Here is a 12,696-nt window from a genome sequence, read left to right on the forward strand (position 1 = left end):
ACGGAGAACCCCTGCCCAAAAAAACAAAAAAAAAAAAAAAAAAAAAAAAGAAGAAGAAGAAGTATTCCTCAGAGACTAAGGGCGATGCACCCTTGTTTAAAATGTCCAGTTCACAGCACACTCATTATAATCACTTGTCCAAAAAGGGGTTTTCTTTGAAGCTGAAACATAAAAGTCTCTTCATTAAATGTTTGCTCATGCCCTACCACAGCATGTCTCCGGAGCAGCGTGTCTCCGGAGAAGCAGCGTGTCTCAGGAAGTAGGACACTCAGGAGTCCTCAGGAGCACCATAGCTCTGCCTCACTCCGCAGTGTGCCGTGCCATTCCACAGGCAGTCAAGCCGCACCGCCCAATCTTTTAATATAGTGGTTATTGTATGCTAGGTGGCAATAATTGCAATTTAAATGCTATCTTTTTTTCCTTCTGGAATGTGGAAAATCAAATGCGGGAATCTGCACCAAGGCTCATGCTAATTTCTTGAGTTTAGACATTTAAACTATCTTAAGGAGAAACATTTTTGGACATTGAATTTTAAAAATGGTTACATTTTAATTTGTTGTATGTGTTGGGGAGTGTACACACTATGGCATGCATACGTGGTATGCATGAGTGTGGAGAGCAAAGGACAGCTTGCAGGAGCTGGTTCTCTCCGTCCATCATGTGGGTTCTAGGAATCGAACCCAAGACATCAGACACCTTTATCTGCTGAGTCATCGCACTGGCCCAAAGTAAGAAAAAAGAGCATGGTGTCTGAGACAGGATGAGCCTTGGAGACTAGGTGGCAAGTGCACAGTAAGCTTTCTGGCTCTTTCCACAAAACCACCATTAGGTATTCAGCCAGAAGCAACGCTGCAGGGTGCTGAGGTCTCTCAGCTTTCCCAGAAGGCTTTGAATGTGTTGGATGCCATAATGAAACTCCTGGGTCAGGAGGCTTCTTTAGAAACAAGTGAACAGTTGCTCTCTTCCCCCTTCACACAACTGCCTGTGCTAGCTAGCCGCCTAGCCCCCTCGATCTGTTGTAGTCTCTGGCAAAGCCCTGTTAACAGAAACTGGCAATGGCTGTCCCCTTTCCAGGCATTTCTAAACCAAGTGACATGTTGGTTCTTTAATTTGGGACTAGAAGGCCTAAATGAAATCAACCCCCCATGACAGTGACTCCAGTGACCCTCATGTTGCACCTAGTCACACTCTTCTCGTTCACTCATCATTGGTACTTGTATGATGGCTTGTCCTCCTTCTTCCTTCTATCCCTTCCTTCTCTTTCCTCTGGAGTATGACACTATTCCTGAGGAGATTCAAAGAAAAGTTTGTTTACCCTAGATAAGGAAGTTACAACAGACCAAAGTAATGATGCCACCGAAATCATTGGTTAATGAGTTTATCTGGTGTTTCTTACAGGAGTATGGGTGTGAGGTCACTTACGAAAGCAGAAATGACTATGAGGCAGCTGAATCACCAAAAGCCACTCCAGTACTGGTTGCAGCTAAAGAAAGCTGCAACCCTGGAGCGCTTCACAAGACTTGCAGGTAGCTCTGCTGGTTTCGGTTTCCTCAACTGTCCTTACTTCTTTGGGGACAAAGGGGCTTTGTGTATCTGGTCAGTTTCAGGGACTCCCTGAAACTTATGAGTTGTTTATTTTCTAAGTCTTAACAAACCTGTTTAGTACTTCCTGAGTCTCAGTGAGCTTCCCTCCAGGATGGGATGCTTCAACTCAGAGGAAATTGCTACACAGCACACATTCTTCCTCTTGCTTTCCTTCCATTATTTTCTTCCCCATGCTCTCTTTCCTTCCTTTCTTCCTCCCTCTCTCCCCCCATTCTTCTCTTACCCACCTCCATCCCTCATTTTCTTGTCCCTTCCTTCCTTCCTCTCTCTTTCCCTCCTCTCCCCTTTCCTCCCTCCCTATATCATTCCTTCCCTCCTTCCTTTCCTCTTTCCCTTTCTTCCTTTAATGTCATTTGTTCATTTTTTTTTTTTGACTAAATCTGCAGCTCCTAATTGCTGAAGTCATTCCTCTGCATCCTTTGGATAGTTGCTGGATTTTACTTCTCGGAACCTAAAGAACACGCTGCTGTGAGAGACACAGCTTCTTGCTTTAAGAAGTTTGAAGCCCTTATTTTCAAGATGGGAGGTAGAGATTCCTTACCCCAGCCTGTCAAGAGCTGTTCCCAGTCTCCCTTAGAGAGCACAGAGGATTCTGCTGCTGCTGGTTCATGCCCAGCTTTCTGGGGGAAGACTTAATAGGACATACTAAAACAGCTCACAGATGTTCACTCGACAGCTTCGCACACAGGAGCATTGCCTTCAGAAGCAACCAGAAATCTGCTCAAAGGTCAAGTGCAATGACATTAGAGATGGGGCTTGTAACATTAAAACAGAGAGACAGAAATGTCACATTCTTATACTAGCAGCTACTGCAAAAATAAAAATCGTACTTGAACAAGTTCTTCCTGTTCAAGCCTGGCTAGGCAAACTCACAGACCCAGCTGCACATGCAATCCGCTCCACTTCCAACACATAGAAGTGATTTCAGGCCGTTTACACTTATTCCTTGACTTCTCCAAAAATGATTGTGCGCGCACTCTCTCTCTCTCATTAGTGCAGCTTGGAGCTTAACCCTGGGGCCTCATGCATGCAAGGTAAGTGCTCTGTGGTTGAGTCACTTCTCCAGTCCTGAGTAAGTTTAAACTTTTAAATTGAGTTTTCAGGTGATTTCACTGTGGCGTTTTCGTATATATGTGGCATTGTAGTTTGCTCTAGTTTATCTTCCTACATATTTCCTTCAGAGGCTGAAAGACAAAGCTGCTGGTGGACACTGAGGTTAGAGCACATGCTTTTTGTTTAGTGTGGGCCAGGCCGTGAATTTGCTCTCCAGTACTAAATACATACATACATAAATAAATAAATCTATAGAAATCATCTTTTTTTGTAAAAAGATTTACTCAGGGTGAATTTGCAAAGGCAAACACAGAGGAACCAGGGCTGAGAGCGGCCAGAGCCCTCCAATGCACTCGAGGGTTTCCCAGTGTGGACAGCAGGGGCTTTAAAAGTTAAGAGTCTAGATGTACTGACCAGTAGGCATGCAAGTGACTGGGGTCAAAGGCAGGGAATGACCTGTTTTTTGAGCCCAGATGGAGTGTTTTTAAAATGACATCTGTTGAATATAAAATAGTCATTGAGTTGCTTAGAGACTGTTCATGAAAAAAAAGAAAGAGAAAAAGAAACAGACCAGCATACTCCAAAGACTTCAAACTATGTGCTCAAGACCAGAGAGGGTCGTAACAATCTGAGATGTCACAGGTGGAAAAACAAAGCTCAGAAGTGCCCACCCACTTACCCAAGGCCCAGAAATAGGCTGGTACCATAGGCTGGATATGACTCTCATATGCTGAAATCCTAGCCTCTAGGTCCTTAAACCATGACTTTACTTGGAAAGTGTCTCTGTGGATGTAATGAGCTAAGTTGAGGTAATTAAGATGGGCCTAATCCAAATGACTGGCTGGGTGTGACTGGTTTCCTTCTACGAAAGGAATGTTGGGACACAGATGTGCACACAGGGAACATACAAACAGGAAGGCAAAGATAGGGAGATGGATCTATGAGCCCCAAATGGCCATCGTAACCAGGTGCTGGGAGAAGGCATGGAGCCAGTGCCCCATCCCTGCCCTTGGGAATCAGGACTATGAGACAGTGACTGTCTGCGGACTGAGCCTGCATTTGTATGCACCAGCAAGGGTGTGTGAGTACCAACACAGCTGGAAGCATGTAAGCTGAGCACCTCGCGCTGAACATTCAGCGGTGTCCAGGAAAAGCCTGGGGAGAATGAACCCATGGGCCTCTGAGGATGTCTTCATGATCTTCATGTTTGGAGAAGAACTGAGCTCCCAGGAGGGTTGCGTTGGATGCCTGGACTGGCAGGGAAGGGGCTTGCTTCTCTAGGCTATATAAGAGTGGAGGTGTCCCAAGAGTCCTGACTGAGCATGGGCCTGGTGAGGACCCATGGTGGTCATGGTGGTGGTGCAGTCTGTAATTTCAGCATTCAGGAGACTGAGACAAGAAGACTGTGAATTCAAGCCCAGCCCATGTTATATCACAAGATCTTATCTCAAAAATTCAAACTGACCCATTGTACTCGAGTGCCCTACATGGGCAGTTTCTATTGAAGAGTAGGTGGCAAGTTGGGGGCCAGCACATTTGCCCCAAGCACTTGGCCCGTCTTCCTGCATTCCTCCTTCAGGTCCAGAGGTCTGAGGCAGGAACGTTGGGTCCTGAACTTTTAACTCACTCCAGATGGTGTGCTGAGTCTGCTTAGAATCTTGGAAGAGAGAGAGAGAGAGAGAGAGAGAGAGAGAGAGAGAGAGAGAGAGGGAGGGAGGGAGGGAGAGGGAGAGAGAGAGAGAGAGAGGGAGGGAGGGAGAGAGAGAGAGATGCAGCGGGGCTTGGGAAAGCTTCCCTTTTCTGAGAAACCACATATTCCAAGAAGATGCAACAGCCATATAGCAATAGAGACTTGCACCTCCCACAGAGAGGAAGAAACACCCAGAAGGATGAGGGGTGGGCACCATCAATAGAAAACTCTCCCTCCCACAGCCAACCTGTGACAAGCTGTTACTGTCACTGCTGCCGTCTAAGCAACTGCAGACTCAGTAGGTCTGAACTTAAGGCCACAGTGATCACTTTAACACCCTGAGGATAAACCCAGTCAAGACAAAGCAATAACTTTGGACTCCACTTCTTTAAAGTGAAGTCCAGGCGGTAGGGTATGTGCAGAGTTCTCTGCTATTCTAATTCTCGGCTCTGTCCCAATGTGACCTGGTCCCTGCCCATCAGCCATCTCTCACTGGGGAGGACTTTCTTCACAGATGGGACCCCCTACCCTCAGCCTAAACTTGAGGTCACCTAGATGGCTGTCTCTCAAGGTTCGGCAGGACTCCCAGCTGCTTCAGAGGCTCCCCGAACCTTTGAAAGGGAGCACCTCCACTGAGCAGTTAAAAGCAGAGTCTCCTAGAAGTCACTGCCTGCAGCTGTTTGGCAGGAGGAAAAAAATCTTAAAGCCCTAAATACATTTTGTACATACTTTGTGGTTTTACAGTCACTTTAATCTTTTTCTTTCCCACAAAGACTCGGGCATTGGCTGGGCCAACACACAGTTGTACTTCTAAGAAGACACTTGTAAACCTGGCTCTGGATCTCATCCATCGCAGCTCCGTGACACCTCCAAGGCCAAAGGGTAACATGAGAGGTTGAAATGGATCCAGGGAAGCGCTGGTGTGCTCTGTGTCAAAGAGTTGCTTTGTTGGAATTGTGTGACTCTAAGTCGGGCCAGCTGGAGTTGGGCATTCCCCAAGTCTCCACGTTCTGAGGATCCCAGAGACCGCGACCTGCTGCCATCCAGCTCTTTTGCCCTCAGGCAGGGGCGGCACGGTCCCAGGTTTGGGCTGCTGCTGAGAGCAGCGTGACTGCAAGGCTGTGAAAGGACCAAGAGAAGCATCCTGTAGCGCGAAGCACTGCCTGATTTCCCAAGCCAAGCAGACAGTTCTGGAGTTGGTGTCCCCCTGCTAAGAACCCTGAGTGCCCTCTGCTTCCAAAGAAATGTTTCTGATTGTGTCTTTAGTAGTTTGTTCCTGGTCCGATTGATTCTTTGTTCTAGTACAAAAGCACCTGGAAGTCTCAGCAGGTGCCCTCTGGGTTCTCACCCACTCCACTGACTAGCAAGGCTTGAAATCATTGAAGAGGAAGTTCTGAAGGACGAGGTGTTGTAGCTGCAAGGGGGTAGAACTGTAGACCTGGAGATGCTGGGACACAAGGGTGGGAACCACACAATAGTGATGGAGGGAAGGAGGGAGGGCCAGAGTAATAGGACAGACGGGTTCACACCATTACATGGCCTTCAAGGGATCCTGAGTCCCAGGTGAAAAGGTGCCTTCTCTGCAGTCCTCCCCCAGTCCACTGGTGATGGCAGGGCTCTGTGTCAGGCCAGTGTGTCCCACCATCATGTGACCAGCACAGAGCAGGCCCCAGAGTTGAATTTTGCCAGACTACATAGTATGGTGGCGGCACACGGCCCCCAGAGGCTTTCCAATAACCTGGGTCTGTCACACTCGCGTGTGTGTTCTCAGTGCTGGAGATGGAACTGACAGCCTCCTGCACGCAGGCTCACACACCACTGTCACTGCTTTTCAAACATAAAGCTTTATTGAACTAGAACTGACCCACATGGAAACTGTACAGATTTGTTGGATTTAGCATCTGACAGGCTTGGACCCGCAAGCCTAGCGGCATCCCCACTGTCAGGCAATAAGTCCCCATCTTGTCACATCGTCCTCTATGCCTTTCCTTATTTACATGAAGTTCTGCTATACACTTAGAGGATACAATGCTTTACTACACACACAAGGACGTTATTTCTACTGTGAAGCCCGTGGCCAGAGCAGTCTCCTCACATAGTCCTAAATGTGCAAGTGTGGTAAGAGCCCCAAAGAGCTACTCTCCAAAAAATTCTAATTTCCAGCTCAGTATAACTAACTATAGCCCTAATGACCTCTGTGCTTGCCTGGGCTCCTGTACATTGTTCAGGATTTTAAGGCTTTTTGTAACAAGAGCATTTAACATGAGATTCAACATGGCAAGTTATGTTCACAGCATATCGCGTGCAGGAACTGTGCTAGATGGCAGACCACTAGAATTTTCTCACCCTGCAACTTGGTTGCATATGTACATGTGTGTGGTGCATGTGTGTGCTCATATGTGTGTGGGGTACATGTGTGAGGTCAGAAGCTGTCATCAGGGTCTCTCACTTGGTCACTCATTCAGCTGGTCAGCGAGCCAGCCTGTGTCAGGGATCTCCTGTCTCTGTCTCCTGGTGTTTGGGATTTCTGGTGGGCTGGCACACATTTACATGAGTGCTGGGATCTAAACTTGGGTTCTCAGGCCCGTGCAGCAAAACATTTTACCCAGCTCGAATCTTGCAGTTTTTCTGGTCTGACGAATGGATGCTTTTCCCATTTAACATGGTAATACAAAATTTTCTTATAAACCAGCTCATCTGAGTAATATGTGTGTCAATTTGCACGTAAAAGATTGAATCTCTAACAAGATGCTGGTGACCATGATTCTGAACAATCCTAAGATTATGTGAGTGGTCGAGAGGAACGAGGCAAGGACGGTGGCAACGAGTGAAGTCTGGCCAATGTCCCCAAGGAGGAGGGGCTTGGAGCTCGGATTATAGGACTGGGGACTCCCTGACTTCCCTGGCCCTCAGAGCTTGTCATAGAACTGAAAAATCACTGGGCAGAGTGGCCAGCTGTCTCGAACCCACATTCAAAGCCACTAATCTGATTCATTCCAGTTCTTGGGGGTACAGACAGCTGGTATTGATCGTGGAACAATATCAGCAATGTGGGGGAAACAACACAGTGCTAGTCCTGGTCCCTTGGTAGCACTCAGTGTGGCTTCCTGGTAGCTGGGCCACTATCCATTGTGGTCCCTGGCCATGTGGATGTCCTGGTCCTGGTCCCTTGGTAGCACTCAGTGTGGCTTCCTGGTAGCTGGGCCACTATCCATTGTGGTCCCTGGCCATGTGGATGTCCAGTAACATGAACAGCAGATGGGAAATGAGACCTGCTGCTGTGGGACTTTCAATGATGCAGTAGCCTTTGAATCACCCGTGCTACTGTAAGTGACCTCAATAAACCAAACTGGTCTTGGGTGCTATTTTAGGCTCAGGCCATCAATGGCCTGTCTGTGGTGAACTGGTGTTTGTCCATTTCGGGAAATTTTGCCTCATCTCTTCCTTGCATGGGGAGACCAAGAGAAATGAGGAACCCCAGGGCATCCAGGTCTGTGAAGTAGCTCCAGGATGTTTGTACAATGAAATCAACTGAAAATTGGGGTGGGATCTTCTGAGTGAGGGAGCATCATGGGGTATAGTTTCCCCGATGCATAAACAAACTAGAGATCAAATGCCGGCCTACCCCAGAAGCCCAAGTCTTCCTATGACATCGGCCCCTTGGGGCAGTGCAAAGTGTCATGGGGACCAGTCTGATGGGACCCACTTCTCAGCTTTAGTCCATGCCGTGTGGTTCGCACACAACTATCTCCATGTGAGGAGAGTTCTCGAGTAAGTGTCTGAGGGAGTGCAGTCAGTGTAGCCCTGCTGGCCTCTGGCCCTCTCAGAGCAGGCAGTCCTGGAGGGGACTGGGGACTGGTCAGGACTCCTGGGAGCATGCTCAGAAAGCACTCTCCAGGCAGTGACTGCGGGCGAGGATTCACAGGCCATGGGTTCCTGAGAGACTCACTCTCAAACTCCAGGCTGAAAGAAAGAAGAAAAGCAGAAACCCCAGGAAGTGACACCGCTAAGCCGGAGCACAGCCTCGGTGACTGCAGGTAACTCCTCCACATGGAAGACCCAGAGTGAGTCCCCTGAGCCACCTGCTGTTCTTCGCAGGGTCTCCTCAAACCTGAAGCACAGTAGCTTCACCACAGACTTGGCTGCTCTGATTTTCTGGCTGAAGAGAAGGAGTGAAGGGGTCACAGCTTGTCCTGACATCCGACACTCTTGGGCTGCATTTTATCCTGAGGCTCAATGCAGTTTGCTGCCAGTCTCTGGCATGTCTTATTTTCTGCAGAGGGGAAGAGAGCCCCAGAGGACTGCCCCGTGTCACTCTGTCTGCATGTGACTGACCTCTCAGGCTTTTCTCAGGCTGCTTCTGCCATGCCCGTGAAGGCACCCGAGTCTGAACCGTGAGCCTGTGTCCCCTCCTGTGAGTGACAGATCGTAGAGTGTATCCCTAGCATTCTCTGATCTCAGGTTGCAGGAACCCCCACCAAAGAATGCTTCTTCTCTCCTAGCGATTGCTTATCATCTCTATAACCCTGGGGAGCGGCCTGGTGAACCCAGTAACTTTCGGTAAGTTTTATGAGCTTCCTCAGCCTTGGACATTTTCTCAGCTTCTGAGCATCTTGCCTTCCTCAGGCAGGAGAGCTTCATTCTGGAAACAGTTCCATAATCGAGGTATGAGATCACTGCCTATGCAGCCTGGCAGACCGGCAAATGTGTAAGGACAGAGCACTTGCAAAGGATGGTAAACCAGGCATGGTGGAGCTCACACATCATGCCAGCACCTGGACGGCTGAGACAAGAGGATTACAAGTCCATGACCAACATGGGCTACCTAGTAAAACCCTGTTCCAAAGCACCACAACAACACCACCTCCACCACCTCCACCTCCATGTCCATGTCCACCACCACCATCACCACCTTCACCTCCACTACCTCCAGCATCTCCACCATCTTCACCACCACCTCCATCTCCATCATCACCTCCAACATCACCTCCACCACCACCTCTACCACCTCCACCACCTCCACCACCTCCACCACCTCTACCACCTCCACCACCTCCACCACCTCCACCACCTCTACCACCTCCACCACCACCTCCACCACCACCTCCACCACCACCAAGATGGTAGAAGATGTGGCACACACGTAAACAGCCCAGTACTTATTCACTACCTGTAAACACTATAGAGTGCACAGTTGTACAGTACACTAGTATAATAGGATTGGCAAGGAATCAGGTCTGCCTGCATCAGCATCTCTAGGCTGCATCCCTGGGCAGTAGGAACTTCTCGGCTCCCTTATCGTCCCACTAGACCACTGGCCGATGTGCAGCCACTGTAGGCCTAAAACACTACATGATAAGAGTTTATAGACCTAAAATATGCCCATTTCATTGTCTTCATATTAGTAGACAAATACCTTTATATCCATTTTACAGATGAGGAAGCAGGCTACATAGCTGACTCAAGCCAGCCTCAGAGCAACACTCATTCCACAGTCTCAGGTCTTTTCTTCCCTTTGTTTCCCTTTCAGCTATATCCGGTCTCAACCCAAGGCCCTGCGTTCCCAGATGCCTGGAAGCTTCCTTCACCTGCCACTCTCTGGACGCACTATCCACAGGGCACGAGGCCAGAGCCAGTATGGAGCAAGCATTTCCTCTTGCTCTTTCCTGATCCTCACTGATGTGAATCGTGTCCCACTGCCCAGAGGTTCAAATACTTACCGAGTGCACAGCTGCTTACCAAGAGGTCTGGGAAGAAAAATGCTTGGCAAAGGGCCTGGAAGGCTGCCCTGAGAATTCTTGTTTTTTTGTTTTGTTTTGTTCTTACATTTCATTGTCATGGTTCGTGTATAATGTGGCCCTACATTTTATGTATGTGTGTATTTATCGTGTGTGTGTGTGTATGTGCGCGTGCGTCTGTGCACATGTGGATGGCAGAAGACAACTTGCAGGAGCCAATTCTTTCCTTCTACCATGTCAGTCCCACGGATCAAACCCAGGTGACAAGTGCCTTTTCCCTCCGAGGCATCTCACTGACTCCGTTTCCTTGTTTCACCAAGGCAAATCTTAATGATTGACTCCTCCTCTTTATATATTATGGTATCAAGATCACAGAACTGAAAGTCCAGTGATGGTCACAGAGGTGAGGTCATGGTATGTTGGCATGCAAACGCCTAGCATCTGGTAGACCAGACACATGGAAAGCTGAACTGTGAAGGAACCAGCCAGCCTCCACAGGAGCTTCTCTCACTGAAAACAACACTCAGCAAACTCCCCCATGGGGCTGTACTGAATGGAAGGGATAGAACAGAAAGGTTGGGGCCACTGAAGAAGGGAGTGAGATGTCTCTCTATTGCCTTTGAGATGGCCAAGCTGAGAAAGTACAAGGAAGTCAGGGCTCTGGGCAAACACAGTCAGGCTCCACAGGTTTCAGCTGCTCCTGCAAAGCCCCCATTGATGTACAAACAAGGCACCATCACCCCTTCACGTTTTCTTACAACTATTGCAACAGGGGAAACTTCAAATAAAGACAGTTCCCCAGAATAAGGCCACCGCAGCCAGCCCCATAGATAAGGAGCTAGAGACTAGATACAGGGTAATGACGAAAGCAACAGTCACATCCTGGTAGTAGGGCTGGGCGCTAATTCCCTGGTAGCGGCAAGGAGGAGGATCTATGGTAAAGTATAAGCTAGCAACACAAAGGTAAAAATAAACAGAATGTGGTAAGAATAATGGCTAGCATATCCAGCCAAGGTTGGGGCAAGTGGTCCCTGCCAAGGTCAAGTGGTAACAGACCCAGCCAAGGCCAGAGTTGATGAATCAAGACAAGGTCCAGAAGAGTAAATAGGCGTGGCTATAGCAGGTGACCCTTCCCTAACTGAGGGAGCAGCACTTGGACAGTGTGTGATCATCTCTGGTTAAACAAAAGGGGCACGCACGGAGTGTGGGGCTTCTTGTCAGTTTGGTCCACAATACACATAGACACAGCCAATTTTAACAAAATCTGACATAGTAGTAAAAACAAACCCCAGAAGAGCCATGTAAGGAACCCCCCTAAGATTCGCTCCCATACAAGAATCTCATTGTTGCTCTTTTTAAGGCCTGCTTCGTTTTGCCTGTTCCGGTACCCACACCCTTTACCATCACTGATGCAAGCAATTTGAGAGCCAGCATCTCAGACTGACTTTTGGTGACCACTGATTATCCAGCTTCTTAGCCTTTGGGTCCAGTCATCTGGTTAGAAAGAGCCTTGGCATTCACAAAGATCTGAACCACCATTCCCCAGGCCGTACACCTGTCCATGTCAGGCAGAGGGCAGCCAGTGGGTGGGGTTTCCTTGGCTTTGCACCACCTTGGCATCTATGTGCCAGGCACACACTCTAGCACTGAGCGGAACCCCTAGGTTCACACCTTGCTCTTCTTTGCCTGCCCCATTCAGTCTTGATTTGCATTCTGCCCCCAACTCAAGTCCAATGTGGCCCGAGGTCACTGAATTAATCACAAGCCACAAGCTTCACTGACGGGTTGCAGTGTCTCTCCTGACCTAATTCTCACTATCTGTTTTCAAAATGTTTCTATTTCCTCTTCTTTATAAGAGTAAATGGATGGTCTGAGATCAAGCAGTTGATGGTACCAGAAATCCAGAGAGGCTACAGACGGTCATAACACTGTGGGGAAAAAGCTTCCTAAGCCCAGTATCACCCATAGCCTCCTACTCTATGCTGTGCTCTTGGTGGACAGAAGGAGGCCATGCTGTACCATGCTGTGCACCCTCACTGGGGCAGGAGGACCCCATACTCTCACTAGGGCACCGTGTCCTCACTGGGGCAGGGGGACTGCATGCTCTCACTGGGGCAGGAGAACCCCATACTCTCACTGGGGCAGGAGAACCCCCCCCATACTCTCACTGGGGCAGGAGGACACCATACCCTCACTGGGGCAGGAGAACCCCCCCATGCCCTCATGGGGGCAGGAGGACACCATGCTCTCACTTGAACAGGAGGACCCCCCCCCATGCTCTCACTGGGGCTGGAGGACCCTACACTCTCACTGGAACAGGAGGACCATCCATGCCCTCACGGGGGCAGGAGGACTCTGTGCAGTCACTGAACCAGAACCCCTATGTGTTCTCACAGTCCTGTTCTAGTGCCAGAGCTTAGGTGTTGACACTTGTCACTCTGATGGAAGTCCAGAGTAGACCTTGGGCAGGTGTCTACTCCCACCACAAGCCCCCACTTTTCCTGTGAACACCCCTACCCTGTACAATGGAAAGGAAATAAATGCTAGGCAGAACTCGCTGGTGGCCTCTGTGCTGAGCGGAGGAGCTCGACATAAACAAAGACTTTGCTG

This window comes from Alexandromys fortis, unplaced genomic scaffold (assembly GCF_014885135.2).
Source record: "Alexandromys fortis isolate MF-2015 unplaced genomic scaffold, M_Fortis_MF-2015_v1.1 scaffold_54, whole genome shotgun sequence".
Taxonomy (NCBI): domain Eukaryota; kingdom Metazoa; phylum Chordata; class Mammalia; order Rodentia; family Cricetidae; genus Alexandromys; species Alexandromys fortis.